The following is a 19258-nucleotide window of genomic DNA, read 5'->3' as shown; positions in this document are numbered from 1 at the left end:
TTTCTATTTGATAATCCTTCATTTTACGAATTACAAAGAACTCATCTTATAACGTTACTTCGACTTAAAATTTATTTAAACATTTTTATGTATTATATGTCTAATATACGTGGTTAGTTATTTATTTGTTGTATTCAGTGACAGAATTTAACTTAACAAGTGTCCAAGGATATATTTTTTTTTTAAGTTGTTTTTTTAATTTAAAAAATTGACCTGCCTTGAGTTGCGGTTTCTCAGTTGTAAGTTAATCTATCTGAGAACTGATTAATTAATGTCTAATAAAGAAGCCCAATAAGACCTGATTAAGGTGTAAGGTCACGAAAAAGAAATAGCAACGAAAATATTTTATTAAGTTTTTATGCTTTTATATACAATAAGATATTTTTAATTGTGATTCAGAAGACTGCTTAAAATCACAAGAGGTATTCTTTGAACGTGTGTTGAATTTCTACGATAAACGTGGTCGTTTATGAGTTCCTGTGTGATAACCATGCAATCTAAGTTGTTAAAAAAGTGCTTTGTTACTAGCAGCTAGGCTGTTAACCCGTAAACTCAGTTGAAAAAGGTATTTTGCTTGGTGTGCGATAGATAAAGGATTCAATCTAGGACGTATAAAAGTTGGATTATCATTAAAAATTGGCGCCGAACTAGTGATCGTCTCACGACCTTGAGATTAGCCCAAGGACAAGGAAGGATACTGTAGTCAGTTTGTTTGTATTGTTATAATAGTGTAATACTATTGTAGCGGTAATGTAAATTTTTCGTCTCGTTTGGTATAGTGTTTTTATTGGGCGTGCGAGGGGTTAAAACTGTATCACTATATCTTTAATGTTATCTTTTGCAATACAGGCCAAACCTGCAAATTTTTCATCTTTCCATTGTTTATTCAGAGAGTACTAATACATCTCTTTTTAATTTATTTATAATTTAATACAGTTTTTTTTCTATGTTTTAACTGACAAATGGAATGGGTAGAATCAGAACTGTCATTTTTATGGTCAAAATAGGTTTTTCAACAAAGTGGAGAATTTCAGTTCTTGCTTAATTCATGTTTTCTATAGTAATCAGTACAAGCTACAACTTATTTTGAAAGAGCGTAGAATTTATGGTCTCGCTGTCAGAATTTTGAGTATGTGTGGAAATGTAGGTTCACTTGTAATAGTGTTGTGCGAAGGCACGTTGTTCTGAATAATTTGTGAATGTTCAAGTAATTAAGTTAAAGATGTTGGCAAATGTAATTACAACCCAGTTTCAAGAGCCAGAGAGATTAAAGCTCGCTCGATGAACTTGTTCATTTGTTTCAGAATTTTGCACAATGATACAGAAGAGTTATCTGCTAATAGTCGTTCATAATTTTGAATTTATAGCCTGGAGAGAAATAATGTAGTTAAGAACACTCACTACCAACTCTTAGACTATTCTTGTATTTTCGATTAATGGCAGTTGGTCATCTCCCTTATAGCACATCCACGACCCCGAAGTACGGAATTAGCTACTGCAACAAATGGGTACGAACTATGAATTCATGTGAAGGAACACTAACCACATGTCGATGTCCGGTTCTTCTCAGTTCTTCTTGCTGGAAGGAACGTTTAGATAGAGGAAATTATCCTTGAAAGGCATCTACCTAGAAAGTTTTTGACGACGTTTTGAGTGCTAGTGCAATATCAACGCTACAAGAGCTCTAATTTAGGTAGCGTGATGAAACAATTATTTATAAAAGAATATAAAATAGTTGTAATAAAAATATGTATTTGAATGATGAATATTTGCGCTATCAATTCGAACTATTATGCAAATGCAGTTCATTAACAATACTTTTCAAATATAAAGCTTCCTACTAATTTAAAAAAGAAAAAAATCCAAGTTTGGTAGGATTACGGAACAATATGATTTATTCATACAATGTTATAAACAGTGCTAACAGTTAAAGGTATACTTATATTTATGATTAATTAAATAATGTTGATTTAGTAATGAACATATAAAATACTTTAAGGACGTGGATTGAAACACAAATTGTTTTTGAAATACATCCTCACTTTACTCCTTATACGGTGGTTTTTATAGTAGGAATGGCCAACAAGTACACTAAAAATGTAAACAAAACTTTATATGCACTTTACACACACGTTTGAGTAGTAAACAAATCAACTGCAGAGTAACAAGCCGGAAAATACTGGAAAAAGTTGGTAGATTAAAAATAAAATCACAAATTTGTCAATCTGACTCACTGATTGCCTAAGGTTGTTGGAAAATCGTAGTTCTCTTTTGCTTTCATGTTATGCAAATATAAATGCACATGATTGAATTACGCTACCTTGGCAAAATACAGTTTTTTAACTTTACTTATAAGCTTGGAAATAACAAATAATAACAATAATCATTCTGCAACAGTAGTAACGAACTAACAATGCACTAGTAGCCATATTCTATGATTAAGAGCATACTCTGTGAGTTGACAAGTAATAAAGATTGCTTATGTGCACGCCTGTGGCGAGTTAAAACAAATACATAGATTTTTTAGATATAGTTTGTAACTAGGGTTTAAATTTGAAAGTGAAGTTTCTGGTTTTATACATCTAACTCGAGGGTTCTTTGTTGGACAAAGAATTCTATCATAGTAGTTGGTGCCTACGATATAAGTCATCTAGGTGAGGACGAATACTTCCGCTTCCGAAGTCTCACACCACTTTACTCGAGTGCTCTGGACTGAAAACAAGAATAATAAATTGTATAATTTACCTTTGCATTGTTTTCAACTTAAGTGTGACTTATTGAGTTCTGCGGTTGTATTTGAAACAGTGCAATTTTTAAAACATGGCTTTCAAGGAAACACAAAGAAAAGGAGAAAATCTTATGTTCATAATAATGAAGAATCTTTGTCTCAGTGAGGTGGCATTCCTGCAAGAATAGCAATAAGGTTATAAATAATAATGGTAAATAGCAAAACAAGTCTTATCCATTAATCCAGCCAATGAAAATGGTACCATCCTGGATAGGTGGACGAAAAACTACAATAAAGATATTATAAAAAGTCAAGAGATAGCTGTAAGAAAAGTTACAAGAAGAATAGAACTGAAGTCTAGCTACTTTCTAGGCTTAATACCGAAAAAGCTGAGACTAGTGTAAAAAATTAGGAAGTAGGAATGTGAGTGCCGAAAGGTAAGGAAACAAGGTAGGGATGAGCGAATAGCATTAAAACATTGGTGATTTTTGATACGATGTAATCTCAAAGTGGGTGTTTCGTCCATTTCTTCTTCGTGTTTTACAATTAAATTAAGTCCATTATTGACTTGAATTGAGTTTTATCAGTAGCTAAGCCTTTCTATATATCCAACATATTTAGAAATTTTGAAATATCAGCATTTTGGATACTATTATTTAGGCTCACCCCTTACAACTCAGATAGCTATAATGCCTCTCTTAATTGTGAATATTGGAGTTTCTTATTTTTCTTCCACGTTAAATACTTTCCTTATGATAACATGCGTTTCGTTAAAGTCACATAATTTGATTACATACTTGGTTGCTGAAACAACGTTTACAACAGAGAAATTTAGCTAAATACACCTTTCATTCAGTTTGAGCAGTTACGAAATAACACAAGAAATAGGAATAGGCAGAATGATGATTATTCTCACTTTAAAGTTGCACCGTCGTAATACTCACTAAGTATTTTAATGTTATATCACCCATTCTTACCTGGTTTCCTTATTTTTTGGTGCCCCCTTTCGTACTTCCTAATTTTTATTGAAATGTTTTACACTTGTGTAACCATATTTGATGATGCTTGTAAAATAGAATTTGATGATATTTTTCCAATGAACATGTGAGCTATAAAACTACTATTTCGCATCAGTATTACAAACGACGCATATATATATATATAAGAAAAGTTTTACCTAAACACTTGTTTTCTTAGTAGCATGCTGTTGTAGCATTACTGTTACAAATAATGTTATATGAAACTTATAAATGTTTTTATAGATTCATTATTAGAAACACGAGAATTGCTAGACTTCCTTTTACCACGCAACTTAAATGATCATCTTTCAACGAAGCTCTTTGTTTAAACCTTATTTGTCAATTTTTCTTATACTCCAGTTTTGGCCTTCCATAATTCTTATTGGCAGCGATAAATGTGACTATAAAACGAAACCATCCATCTCAACCGTGAAATTGATTATTTATTGAGGGGGTAGTGAGTATATGTCAATATTTTGTAGCGGATTTTCCCGATACAAATTTTTTATCGCAGCAGGATAAGTTTGAATAACACCAGTGATAGGCAAAGGAAATACTTGAGATGGTCTGTCTTTAGGTATAGTTTCAGTTTGTAGTTAGTCAAATTTATTCACTGAATCAGTAATAAAACGCCGGGCATTTGATAACATTAGTCTTAAACCTACTGGTGCGTACCAGTAATGATAGGAATGGAGACTGCACGATTCTCCAGTTTTATCAAGTTAAGCTGGATCGATTTCAGAGGTATGGCCAACTATATGTATTGATATAGCCATGGAACATTAGTATCATTTATTTTACACGTAAAAAAATCCCAGAACTATCACAAGTGAATGGTTCGGGATATAGAGAAACCCACTTGAAGTAAAAATGTATTCTCAAGACGGCTGGTATTAGCACTTTAATTTAAATCAAATAACGTTGTTCTGTACTTGATTTTAATTAATGTGTTAATATTCATACCAGCCGTCTGGAGAATACAACTGAATGGTGTTGTATAATACCGAGATTTTAAAGAAGTATAATCTGTAGTACAAAAAAGTATTTCGGTAATATGAAATAACGTTATACACAAGCACATGCATATACGAACTCAGATTTCTGGTGTAAAATTGGATTTTTTTTCCAAGTTTTAAGAATACATTCAGTTTGTATCTATATACATTCAAAAACTTGGAGCTATTAAGAACTTGAAATGACTTGTAGATTTGTAAAAGAAGCAAAACCTCAAGTGTACAACATGTTTAATATGTTCAAAATTTGTGTTTTAAAATATCAAGTTTAAAGAAAATGGCATACCTGATTTGGAATGACTTTCTATGGAGATCGAGGGAACATTTAGAGGGAATGTTCTGCGGATGGAAATGTTTATCAATAGCGAGTTTTATTTTAATACGGTATTTCACAAAGGGACTGCACTGGCGAGCTTTCTAAAGTGCAATACATATGTGGAAATGGCGAAATATGATGAAAGACACACAACATCGGATCTAGCAAAGTGCACTGTTTCACCCATAAAGGGTTTAGTAACGTCAGTGTCCTGGACTTATGGAACTTCCAATGACGTTTATACCTGATAAGGTTATTCCTGATGACATATGTCACAGACGTGTGATTAAGATAGGCAATTAAAACTCATTGCTACTTGTATGTTGAGACAAACGTTACTGATGTATTGCTTAATTCTCAAATGTTTTAGTCACTAAATTCGTGATTAACCTTTAGCATTTATGAACCAAAGAGGAGGATACATATCCAGGACTATTTCTTAGTTGTTGGCCCTGTTTCATGAGAAATGAAAGTCAGAGTTCAACTACGATACGTGGTCAGAAATAATTATTTCCAACAGCTCACCTGCGTCACAGCATCGTATGATCATCTTAAAGAGACATTGTTAGTATTGCTGAAGGGTAAGAACAATGCAATGTTGTGCTGATATTGCATCTAATGTATTGCACTTAACTTGTCATTACGACCAGAAAATATCTTCACTTCTAACAACATCACAGGAACAACGTGTCTTGATTCAGTTAATCAAGACTGGGATCCTGTAGACACGAGCGATGTAAGTGGTTGAATATGACATTGATGGAGATTCTCTCGAGTGCTGAGTGGATAAAATGTAACTGAGGTTGATTGAAATAGATATAATGACATTTTACCTAGTCATTCTGTATATGAGCCAGATTAATGAAGTAGGATGAAGCATAGCCTCTATAGCTATGATTAGTTGATATATTAATGTTAATATATTAATATATGTTAATGATTATACAACTTTTTTGTCATTATTTCAGATATAATTAATACAGAATATTTACTCTGACTGACATTTGGGTACATACACATTGGTTGATGACATATTGGAAATTTAGACCATGCTGTGAACGATTCATCATATCTACGTTTGTACAAATGTTTATTGACATCAGGTATTGACAATTTTAGACTATAATTAACGTTTTTCTATTGAAATAAACAAATATACAAATCTGTTATTGTGTTAACGATTAAAAATAAAAACGATAATAAAAGATGTAGACATTATTTTGATGATTAGAAAAAATTCTTTATTCGACGTATACGAAAATCGAAAAATATTAACTTTCTAATTTAAGACTCAAATGTTTTGCCTTAAATGAAATTCACCCACACCATTCTCCGACATGTTGAGTCGACGCCGCCACCTAACATTTTTTTTTTTCTGTATGAATACTGTTTTGTTTGAAATACTTTCATTATATATATCCTTATCACAAATACTGTTACACTACAGAACGAAAGGGTGTGATTGATATACGTTGTTTTGTTTTTTTAATTCGCACAAAGCTAATTTAGCAGCGTAATACTAGGGTGAAGGAAGCTAGTCATCACCACCCACCGCCAACTGTTGTGTTTCTCTTTTACCAACGAATAGTTGGATTGAACGTCACGTTATAATGCCCCCACAGCTGAAAGGGTGAGCATGTTTGGTGTGACCGGGATTCGTAACCGCGACCCTAGGATTACGAGTCGAACGCCCTAACCGCCTGGCCATGATGGGCCCATTGAGGTATGATATCAGGATTAAAATCCGTGTAGATAAAATGTTAAGAATTCATACGTTTTTAAGTATATCTCTGTGCCAGTGAGTCACACCTACAATTGTATAATTATTATTTCGAACCTTTTGTTTTTATATAGTGAAAGACAGCTGTATAGACATCGCATATTTAAAATTTAGTATACTATAATGAAAATAATCACGTATTTTTTCCAATATTATAGCCTTGCTTTAGCAATTATAGGTAATAAAAGGATAACATTAAAAACAACACTGTACTAAAAATCTGATTAACATTTTGTGTAGTAATGCTTTATTATGTTATATTATCACTCCTGAGTGTGTATTTGTCAGCCAGCTTGTTGGTTTGTTTAGAATTTCGCGCAAAGCTGCAAGAGAGCTATCTTCACTCGCCCGTCTCTAAATTGGCAGTGTAAGGCTATGGGGAAGGCAGTTAGCTATCATCACCCACCGTCAACTCTTGGGCTGCTCCTTTACCAGTGAATAATGGGATTGACCGTTACATTATAACGCCCCCATGGTTGGAAGGGCGAGCATGTTTCGTGCAACGGGGATTCGAACCTGCGACCCTCAGATTACGAGTCGAGTGCTGGACCGTATGTATATATAAAATTAGCATCAAATCTTTAGTGCCATAATATATATTTAACAAACTTCTTGAAATATAACCAGTAATTAAGTGTTCAGTCTGAAGGCAGTAGAGAGATTTAATACATGCTCGTATAACTAAGTGTTTAGTTTATTTTGTTGTTAGAGCTCATAGTGTGGTCGAAAATTGAAGTTGTTTTACCTTATAGATTATGTGTACAGTAACTATTCCTTAATACACAATGTATTTAAATCATGTAAGTCACATACAGAATGTAGTTCTAGTTAGTCAGATAGCTAGATCTGTACAGTATTATTGCGAGTTTAGCCATAAAGAGTGTATAGTGGCGACCTTTAAAGTGAAATTATCACAGATTGTATTGTAGTAAACAGAGTAGAGAAAAATAAATGGATTGTCGATTGGATTCTAAAATAACCGAACTGGCCTGTATGAGCTTTGACAGAAAAATAATACAATTATTTAAAGATCTGGACACAGCTTGGGTAACCAACAGCATAGCGAGCATTTGCATACACCTTTGACTTGTTCTAATATATTATTTTAAAACAAGTGGAGTGTGTGCTGTTTACCGTTTCTTTATTTTTGAAATTTATCACCAACAGACCACAGACACTGTAAAGAATTCCGCCTATTCATACATAAAAATCCAACAACAATTTATGATATAATTTTTTTGATGGAATAGTAGCTCCTGAGCTAATGTAATAATATACATTTGACAAATAGATTGTGAATGGACGTGGCGAAGCTCCAGATGGTTTTAATATGATGTTTAAAATAAAAATATAAAAGTTAAAAATAAATAATTATAAGTGTTCGTATCTTCTATAGATTCGAACATCCATAATTATTTCATGGTATAAAACCGAACCTTTTAGACAAAATATCCTACTAAAGTTGTTTAAGAGCTTCTTTAACATACTTTATACATTTATTACTTTTCATCAATAAAGCTAAACGTAACTGTATCTTTCACATTTTTATTTAATAAAATCGAGAGGCAATACAACTGTTTAACAAATACTGCTTTAGTTATTAATAAATAATAAATCTTTGGTGAGAAATGGTTCTTTATAAAAACAAGTTAATACTGACAGCTGTGATAATTAATATTCCATTGCAAACTTACCAAAATTAGAGCTGTCTCCTGTGTAAAGGAATCATATAAAAAATCATTCGTTTTCTGGGAAAGAAAGTTAGATTTTTGGAATATTTCTAAACAAAACAAGATATCTAAAGAGAATCAACTTGTTAAAGATTTTTTTACACTTTATAATTTAACACTATTCTAAAGTAGTTCTAGCCAGATCCTTACGCAAAACAATAAGTTCTCTTTACTCTTCAGTTTAGTAGTTATATAAATTTCAGCCAGACACTCTACAAAAGGATACAAAATGTAATATTTATTTACACAGACGTCAAACTGTTTCATCTGTAAAAGCAAAATTTCTATTGCAAATTGTTTTTATTTATTTATTTTACTACAAAAGCATAATCTTATGCCAACAATGTGATATAAAAAGTTAATATAAGGTGTATTATCCTGACATTTCTCCTAATTTATTGGCCTGGCTTCCTGGTTAGGATGCTTCATTCTCACTCTTAGGGATACTGGTTCAAATCACTCTCACGCCAAACATGTTTCTTCTTTAAGAGGTATAATGTAATCGTCAATCCCACTATTCATTACTAAAAGTGTAGCCTAAGAGTTAGTGGTGGGTGGTGTTGACTATTAGTGGCGATATCAGAGGTAAGTTAATAATATGGTTAATGAATATTCTGTTATCTTGTAGCATTTAAACCGGAAATATCATAACTTTAACAAGAAATTTTTTTAATCTTAAAGGTTCAATTAAGGTTCAAAGGTTTTTATATCTTTTAAGTCTCAGTATTCTTGGCTCAATAGATAAAGTTGATTTCATGAGAACCATGTGTTTTCATGTATTTAATATCCTATTTATTTATTTGACATGCTTTAAACTTTCAAGATACATTATAAAGAACTCATTTATTATAAATATCTCTCGACCAGTTTTTCTATACCAATATGTTTCTGGTTTTGTAAAAATCACTGTTTATGGAATTTATAATTTGAATAAAAACGCAAAGGTTGTATGAAATAATAGTTATCTGCTGTTTTTACGAGTTCATTTTACCTATTTTTTAATCAAAATTATAAGGATTCCCATTGTAAAAATTGGAGAATCGACGCCATTTTAATTGTTTCCTTGTAGCTGTTTTATATAACGGCACAGAGCGTTGACAAACGTGTGGAGAGATTTGGACTGAACATCTTCCGTACTGTATTGATTTTGAAACGGGAATTTTGAGTGTATAAATATGTATAACCATGTAGCCTATGACAACAAATTTTAATTTACATTTTATCGTTATGTAAAGAAAAGTGCTCCTTTTACATTTACTGCTGAGATTATTTGCGTGAACATCTCTGTCTTTATCAATAAACTTAAAAGGTGTTATGTAAAAGTTACAATCAGAAATTTTTGCTTCTGTTTACATTATAATTATTAGGCTATACCATAAAAAACAACACAAACCTTTTCTTTCTTCAGCGGTTCCGCAAACGATTACGTCATATTTTTCTCTCCTTATTTTATTAAAAATAATTTCAAATACAGTTATGCGTGCTGAAGAGGTAAGTGAAAATTGGTTATACATTCAATAAATATGCCGATTACATAAAAATGGAAAAGAAAAATAAGAATTTGGTAGTTAATCATGGTGCATTATCAGGGTTCCACTCCAGTGCAACTGGATAAAACGTAATGTGTTATTATATTCATGTGATGTATTAGGTGAATTCTATAAACGAAATTGTATACTCATAATACGGTTAGTCTGTAAGACTATTGTGATGTAATAGCAAGGGTTTCTTTGACTTTGAAAGGAGCATGATAATAATTGTTTGTTTAGAATTCTTTCTCAGATTCTATTATTTTGATTAACTATTCAAATACACACATCATTGGAGTTTATTGACACTGTCTACAAAATATAACTAATTGCAAGCTACCAGCCACTGATCAGGATCAAGAAAGGATGGGACATGATTGTGACCACGGAAGCTGCGCCATTTGGTTTCTTTGAAAAGATGAAAATATCAGAAATTCTCCAAACACATCTACTCCACAGAACTGAATTTTCCCTTGATGAACAAAGGCTTATTGAAAACAACTGTGGAACAATTCACTGCACTCGTATTGCTCATTATTAGCTTGAAGATGGAGAACTTCTTCAGTCATTTTACTTGGTTTACACAATAAACAGATCTCTGTCTGATCCACCATTTTTGGAGATGAACCTGAATGTCATATGCATCACCATATTCATCTGTTAGTATCTGTGAAATAATTACAAGCCATAGTGCAATTACGCAAGACATTTTCCAGTATTTTAAAGAGTCTATGCTACTTCTATTAGTTTCAGAGAGTTGAATGGTGGGGAAATTATGTAACATGTTCATGTGCTAACAATATTGTAAATCAATGTATGAATCCGCGAGCGTATTTAGGTATCACCCAATCACTAGTCTTCTCAGTGGCACAGCGGTATGTCTGCAAACTTATAACGCTAGAAATCACATTTTGATACCCGTGGTGGACAAAGTACAAATAGCCCATTGTGTACCTTTATGTTTAACTACAAACAAACAAACCAATCACTAGTTTTGTTGTGATGTTCCATATCACCTCATTATTCTCGGCCCGGCATGGCCAAGCGTGTTAAGGCGTGCGACTCGTAATCTGCGGGTCGCGGATTCAAATCCCCGCCGCGCCAAACATGCTCAGTAAACAAACAAAACAATCATTATTCTTCTGTATTTTTTATTATTGAAATTGTGTCGATACGTTGTTATACAAGTAGAATACATAATTTTATTATTCTTAACACTTTGGTAACCCAAAGGCTTACTGACAATTTCTTAACTATTGTAAATAAACATAACGTCGGCCCAGCATAGACAGGTGGTTAAAGCACTCTACTTATAATCTGAGGATCGCGAGTTCGAATCTCTGCCACATCAAACATGCTCGCCAGCGGGGCGTTATACTTGACAGTCACTTCTATTATTCGTTGGTAAAAGTTACCCAAGAGCTGGCGTTGAAGGGTAATAAGTAGCTACCTTCCCTCTAGCCTTACACTGCTAAATTGGGTACGTCTAGCGCAGATAGTCCTCGTGTAGCTTTGCGCGAAATTTCGAAACAAACAAACAAATACATTACGTCTTCACCCGTAATAATTCTATAGCTGTCATACTTATTTCAAATTTATGTAATTTAAATCCATTGTTTCGAACTAAAATTCAAGAAGGTAGTCGTTGTACATATTTTGAATTTTAATCAGAAAACTCTGATGAAGGAATAATTTATTTATTTTACAAACACATTTCTTTCCATGTTTTGCTGACGTCACATACGATATCTGAGTTTGTTAGCGTCAAAACAAACTTGTTTATTTTCTCCTTCGTTTTCAGTATCATTGGGTTAAAAACGTTCAGAAGCTGATCTGATTTTCCAAGATCAGGTAAAGAAAAAACAAATGGTTGTTTTACAGACGAAAACAGACCATGTTCGTGAGCCATATTAACCAATTCTCTGTTTAAATGCATAAAGGTTGACCATGTCTTGGCCATACTATGAAGAGTGAAGATATCTCGCATTCACAATGCTAAAATTAGGGGTTCGATTCCCTTCGGTTTGCACAGTAGGTAGCTCGATGTGGCTTTACTATTAAAAAACACACACATTGCAACAACAAATAAAAACAACAGAGAACTGGTTGCACCCGTCTAAACACCATGCTCTGCTGTGTTCAGTAATTTTACGTTCATCACTATGGTTATACAAGTCAGTTTAAGAAGTTTACTAACATCTTGTTCCCTTATCTTCTCACGGCAAGTTTTCTTTTTTTTTTGTTGAACTGAAGTAGAATTTGGTAACAGTATTAATTTAATCATAGTCTTATTGACACCGACGATTAAATGTTGAATTACCATAGATAGTTATTAATGCCTATTTAGTTCAGAACTTAAGTGTAACTTAAACAAGAAAGGGCTGACTGACAGAGCAGAACTATAAAACAAATTACTCAACTAAGGGCCCCTGAGCATGGTTTACAAAGTCAAGTTTCCTGCTGAATTTCGTTTGTTACATTTATGTTTTAAACGTTATTATAAAAATCGATGATTTTTTCGTTTTTTCTGTACTGCGTGATAAGTTTACTATTTAAAATTTTAAATGTGTGACCAGCATAAAAACACTACAATTATTAGTACTTGATCTCAAAAAATAAATAAATAAGCTTTTCTAAAAGCTCTTTATGAGCGAAAGTAAATAACACTGGACAATTTTATTTTTTTAATTTATTTAAGTAAGTTGTAACATCTTGAAAGGCTAACAATGTTAGTTTTTAAAGTTTAGTTTATTGTTGGTTTTTATGAATAGATTCCCTCGGTGGACTCAGCAGATAGACTGATGTGGCTTTGCTAAGAAAAACACAAACGCACACACACCACTCGACTCGTAATCTCAGAGTTGCGGGTTCGAATCCCCGTCACACCAAACATGCACGCCCTTTCAGCCGTGGGGACATTATAAGGTAACGGTCGATCTCACTATTCGTTGGTAAAAGAGTACTCCAAGACTTGGCGGTCGGTGGTGATGACTAGCTGCCTTCTCTCTGGTCTTACACTGCTAAATTAGGGACGGGTAGTGCAGATAGCCCTCATGTAGCTCTGCGCGAAATTAAAAAAACAACCAACACACATACACACGAATAGATTACAGCTAAAACTAAGAAAAACCTTGATAACATACATATATTTTGTCTGCAACCGAATAAAACTTACAGTGAATACTCCATAGAGGATTTGCTTTCATATTTTGATTGAATTGAAATATTATATTTATTTGAACAACATAAATATCAATATACACAAACATTTATTAAATTAAAAAATAAATGATAACAGACTTTTTGAAGACCTATCAAAACCTTTTCACAACCATTATGTATTCAAGTTATGTAATATCATTGGAATATACATTTCTCACCTGTCTCTTTCAAGTAGTCTCAACATGCAATCTCATGCCAAACAATCTTATCTCTCATAATTTACATCACTTTATTCGGTGTTACGTTACTAGGCAAAGTCAGTGAGTTTTAAGGAATTCATGTAGAAAATAGTAAAATATTTAAATAATTCCATTCATTTTTTATATTACCTCTTTACTTACCTAGTATTATATATATATATATATATATATATATATATATATATGTATCCATACATATATTTAAATTTAAAATTAAATAATGCTTTTGTAAATTAATTAGACAGCTGCTGAAAAATTCTCCATGTTTTACTGGTCAGAGCTTATTTTTGAAGTATTGTAGCTACAACTGTATGTTTCAATATTGATTTATGTTTCTGCACGCGAATTTATCAGACTTTCGAAAATTACAAAATAATTCCATCCATGTAACACTTACTACGTTCATTTGTTGTCGGAGGTATTTCACAACAATTTTACGTGCGCTAATAGATAGTTGAACAACGTATATTTTCATTATGGAAAACGTTATTAACAGCTTTTTCGTGTCACTTCACTAACGACTAGTCCTCAATGTTTTTGCACTCCTATTGGTAACGTAATGTTAAAGTTGAAGTCGAAGTATATAATTAACAAAATGTCGCCTTTTGATGAATACATTTTTGTCTCTGTTGTATATAGCCCTGGGTTTATGATTAATTACCAACGTAACTGCGTTATTGTTGATGTTTAAACTTTAATATATCTCCAACGTAGAATAGCTGATTATATTATCTTTTGATTGGGAACAGAAAAAGGTATTCTATAGAATTCGTTTAATCTTATACCAGGACTACTCCTGAAGGTCTTTATGGTTTCATAATTATGTATACGTGAAACGTGTTATTTAGGTAAGCCTGATGAACTCTGAGCAGTAAGAAGGTTATGGGTTTTCATAATGACGTATTTATGTGAAAAGTGTTATATAGGTAAGTCCAACGAACTTTAAGTACCAAAAAGATAATTGGATTTCATAATTACATATATATGAAAAATGTTATGTAGGTAAGCCGAATGAGCTTGAAAAAAATCAGCGCGTTACAAAATTTTAAAACGAAAAATTGGCATTTTGTGTAGATAACGAACAGTTTTTTGTATTCGTAGTAACAAGCTTGAGCTTATAAAATAGTAGTTCATTCACTAGTGCTCTATTTTTTTCTATTGTCCTTATCTTCGCTATAAATGAGAACTTAGCATCTGATTTAATTAACACACTACAAAAGATGTAGAAGAATTAGGTGACTTAAACATGAGAATGAACGAACGTATGTGATTTGAAATGCTAGTTGCAAGCAGTTCTTTAATCAACATCATTTGTTTTTTATTTCCAGCAATTTATGTCGATGGATATGACTGTTTTGATGTTTTCAGGCGAAAAATATTTTTTTTTTCGATTAGGATGAAAAGGAATCATTAGGTTTGGGAAGACGATTGCATATTGGTATTATTTTTTGAAATACGCTTGTTTCGTGTTACTACGTAATTGAATTATTCAGAATACGTAACTGTTGATCAGAATACATTCTAAGAAATTGCTAACAAAATATCCTAATGGTTGACGTAAATTTGTGAAGGACAATGCGAAATAGTTGAAAGTTAAAGATAATGTAAAGTTGTGTTAATTACAGCAAATATGTGAAAGAGAAATAATGATTTAAAACAAAATTAGAAATATTTAGTTCAAAAACAAAAACTGTCTCACAAGTATGACTGACACACAAAACTAAGACACAAACATCAACATATGAATAATAATATGTACAATAGGAAGGGAGATATTTCAAGAAGTAGAGCTACTACTATAAGTAATTCTTATATGAAGTCAAATGAAAACAAAAATAAACCAAACTTAGATGTTGGGAGTAAATAGATCAACCCATTATGTTTTACATCGCAGACTCCAATTTATCGCCTATCTGTCCACAGTTGTGGGAAAACAGTTACTCTTAATGAAACAGACAAGCAAGCAAATTACTACCAACATATCATTAGGAGTAATGAGTAAAAATTATCTCCGAGAGTTGACATCTAGCCTCTATATAACACTCATGTGCCTGTTTAACTGGAGTTGAAAATACAGCCTCCATGATATTCATGTATTTATTTAAGCTGAAGGTCATATTATGAGGTTATTAGCTCTTTAAACCTAGTTTTTTGCACGTTGTATTGGAATTATTTTCATGATATTCTGATACCTTATAAAAATTCAGTTTTCTTAATTACGTTTACCCTTTAGGATCAGCTGTGCCTACATAAAGCACCGTTGAATAAATAGTCTAAAACCTCTTCCTGTTGAATATTTGGTGATAGAAGGGTGGGTAGAGAGACTAGTACATGACGAAGTTGTCTCGAATGCTATGTCATTTGTCGATGCCTATTGCTGATGTCATCGCTAGAAACTTTAGCAGCTCATATTGGGTAAAGGGAGTCTAGTTCAAATACCTCGACTGTCTTTGAGCAGGAGTTTTTTTTTTTCTGAAACATGTTCGTTGGTTACTTGTTTATAGAGGCACTGAACGTGTCACAGTAAACAGAGCTTGAAATAGTTGATGAGTGATGGATTATCTTTGATACCAGCGTGTACACCAGGGTCGCGCCTGTTATTTGCCAAAAAACTTAGTCATTACTTGTGGCTAACTTATCTTGCATGTCTACCTGAGCCTAATCATCATTTCTGATTCTGGTAGTGAACCTAGATATACAAAGCAGATCAAGTCAAGCTGTGGCATGCATTGGTGACCTCTTTATATCACTAGGTCCTGCTTGGATCAACGACCTCCTTTGATCAACTGATTCACAAGAACTGGAACTGGATCTTGTTTTGAGTCTCATATTCAAGATAAGAATCATTATCAATCCTTCTTCATCTGTGTGATTGAACAGCTTTATTGCTTGCTCGTCAGTGAAATGTTTTGGTGGCACCTTTTCACTCGCCATCTTTGTTTTATCATTGATGTAAATAATCTCTTACACTTTACAAGAAAACACTATAAAAATCGGTTTCACACAAACTTTTGATCTGAAATTTGTTTCAAAACTAACATAATGATTCACGGAACTTCCCTTCTAATTATAAAAGGTAGATAATAATATGATTTGGATTAATTTTCAGCCAAGGAGACTTAAATATTATCAGATGTTACAACCGTCCGAGGGGTAAATCTAAATTTACTGCTCGGGTTTAGGGAAATAAGTCATAATCTACTAGCATTAACAGTAAAAACACTGGTATTTACTTTTCAAATTCCACCAATCTGTACCTTGGTCAGTATTCTGTTAAAGTAGGTGATTTGTTAAGCGAGTGATCCTAAGTGATGTCCCCAAGTGGCACAGCGGAATGTCTGCATGTTTACACTGCTAGAAACTGAGTTCGATATCCATGATGAGAAGAGCAGAGATAACCCTTTATGTAGCCTTAATATGATTAATAACAAACAACAACAACAATCCTAATCAAGTGCATGTGATATCTAATATATATAAGATTATCTTGACTTCTAGTGAGAGCGAAATGTTAAAAACTTTGAAGTAACCCATATACATCTTACCTTAATAGTAGTAACCCATATACATCTTACCTTAATAGTAGTAACCCATATACATCTTACCTTAATAATAGTAACCCATATACATCTTACCTTAATAGTAGTAACCCATATACATCTTACCTTAATAGTAGTAACCCATATACATCTTACCTTAATAATAGTAACCCATATACATCTTACCTTAATAGTAGTAACCCATATACATCTTACCTTAATAGTAGTAACCCATATACATCTTAACTTAACAGTTCTTAGCACATTTTTATTCGTTTTATTATTTTTAGAAATATAATACGTTTTATGACGTTTTACTGTTAGATACACTAAAAATATATTATAAACTACATGGGCCAAATCCAGAATATTTAAGTCTTATAACTATAACTTATATTAAAAAATCAAAATTTGTAGTACATACTGGAGGGTTTTACACATTTTAATAAAAAGTTCAGAAAAAAACGCCCTTTACACTCCAGATATTTGTATAATTTTATTATAAAAATAATAAAAACTTAAGTTTATAAGAAATTATGAAATACTTCAGTAATTGTGAAATTATAACATTTTTGTGTTAAGACGAAAGAACGTTAATATCCCGTGAAGAATGCCCACAGATTTAGTAAAGCATATTTTCTACGTTCATCGGAAATGCCTGTATTAATATAATCATTGTTTATTTTGATATCTTAACCCAAACAATAAATGTAAATATTAGATAATGTATTATTTTTATTGCTAATTCAATACAGAATCTATCACAATAACGTAGTTATGGATTTGCTAATTATTCAAACTAATTAATCATCAGTGTAATTGCATATCAAAGGAAACTTGAAATTCTCTTTTAAGAGCGAAATAATTCTAAATCAATGGCAGTTTCATGCATCATTAAGAAAGTAATTAGGAATCTATACCTCGGTGGGTCAGTGGTAAGTGCTACAATCCAGGACTCGATTTCTGCGGTGGACAAAGCACAGGTATCCCGTTGTGCAGCTCTGCGTTAAATATACAACAACAACAATTATAGTTAGTATGCATACAAGTACCAATCAAGAATATATATATATATTACGAATATTAAAGTTAAGAAATTAAATTAGTATATTGATAAATGAATAATTTAATAATTTTAAAATTTTAAAACTAATTATGTCATTTTTGTAAAGTATAAATGAGGTTACGTTTCAGTTTTTATCTATGACTGGAAATAAATAATGGGATATATTTTAAATATACTTTATTTAAAAATTCGAAATAACTTCTTATGTTCTGTAGAGGTACAAATATTATTATTTGAGTTACTGTGCTTAATAAGCAAACAATTACTGCTTTACGAAGTTTGAATTCTGGTTATAAATACATATCCCCTATGATGTTGTACCTGCTAATATTTGTGTATCTCCAAAAGCACACCAACATACATTTTATCCAGTTTGGTTTCAGTTTTCTTTCAAAAAATTTAAATATAAAAATTCTTAGATGCGTAAAAAATCCTTTATTTCTTTCTAGGTTTTTTTTTCATGTTACTTTCCTTTGATGCATTGTAAGTTATAGAAATGTAGCCGTAACCTTTTTTCTTCATTAATGGTCCAATTTTGTTCATTATTCACTTTTACCAAAGTCAGAAAATCAGTGCAAGTATATTTTATTCATTAAAAAACAGAAAGTCTGAAACATCCAAGTTTCCCCCTGTAATTTAGTTTACTCCGTATTTCAAATAGCTCGCTCATTATGTTGTCATAACATTAGAGTTAGAAAGCTCTGATTTCTCAGTAAATCATTTACCAGCTCACGTTTTCATTTCGGAACTATTACAGAATCAAGAGAGTCACAGGTGTTTCCTAATTTAAACGCATACACAGTTCACTATTTTTGACTTGCAGTTACTTAAGTATCGTATCCTAATTTAGACACAGCATTTCAACTAGTAACAAAACTAAGCTGCATCATACATATATTTTTAGTGAGAAGACAAGCGTTATATTACGTAAAATATCAAAAACTTCAAGTCTCTCTCCCTCTCCCCGTGGAGTTTATACGGTGATCTCAAATCGCAGTGTAAACACTGTTTCTTCTGATGAGATAAATATTTACCCCCTTCGTAGATTTTGGATTAATTGGTTATTCCTCGTAATTTATTTGCCCTTTTAAAATACACGTTGTTGTATAAAGTGCA

At 32.2% G+C, this 19258-nt stretch overlaps 1 long non-coding RNA gene across 15 annotated transcripts in view; it reads right to left on the bottom strand.

The window, feature by feature from the left end:
• Window positions 1–12789: 12789 nt before the first annotated feature.
• Window positions 12790–19258, bottom strand: part of LOC143246369 (uncharacterized) — a 372922-nt gene continuing 366453 nt past the window's right edge. For 9 of the 15 annotated variants that reach the window (XR_013025939.1, XR_013025936.1, XR_013025938.1 and 6 more), the window contains 2 exons: window positions 17997–18077; window positions 12790–13176 (listed from right to left, as the gene is read on the bottom strand). This is a non-coding gene — a long non-coding RNA (uncharacterized LOC143246369). Of the gene's footprint in view, window positions 13177–16770; window positions 16949–17996; window positions 18078–19258 lie in introns of all 15 variants that reach the window. The other 6 variants (XR_013025937.1, XR_013025926.1, XR_013025928.1 and 3 more) reach the window with 4 other exon arrangements.

The sequence above is a fragment of the Tachypleus tridentatus genome, chromosome 3 (genome assembly GCF_004210375.1).
Source record: "Tachypleus tridentatus isolate NWPU-2018 chromosome 3, ASM421037v1, whole genome shotgun sequence".
In the NCBI taxonomy this organism is placed as follows: Eukaryota; Metazoa; Arthropoda; class Merostomata; order Xiphosura; family Limulidae; genus Tachypleus; species Tachypleus tridentatus.
This window is presented reverse-complemented; position numbering and strand designations above follow the sequence as displayed.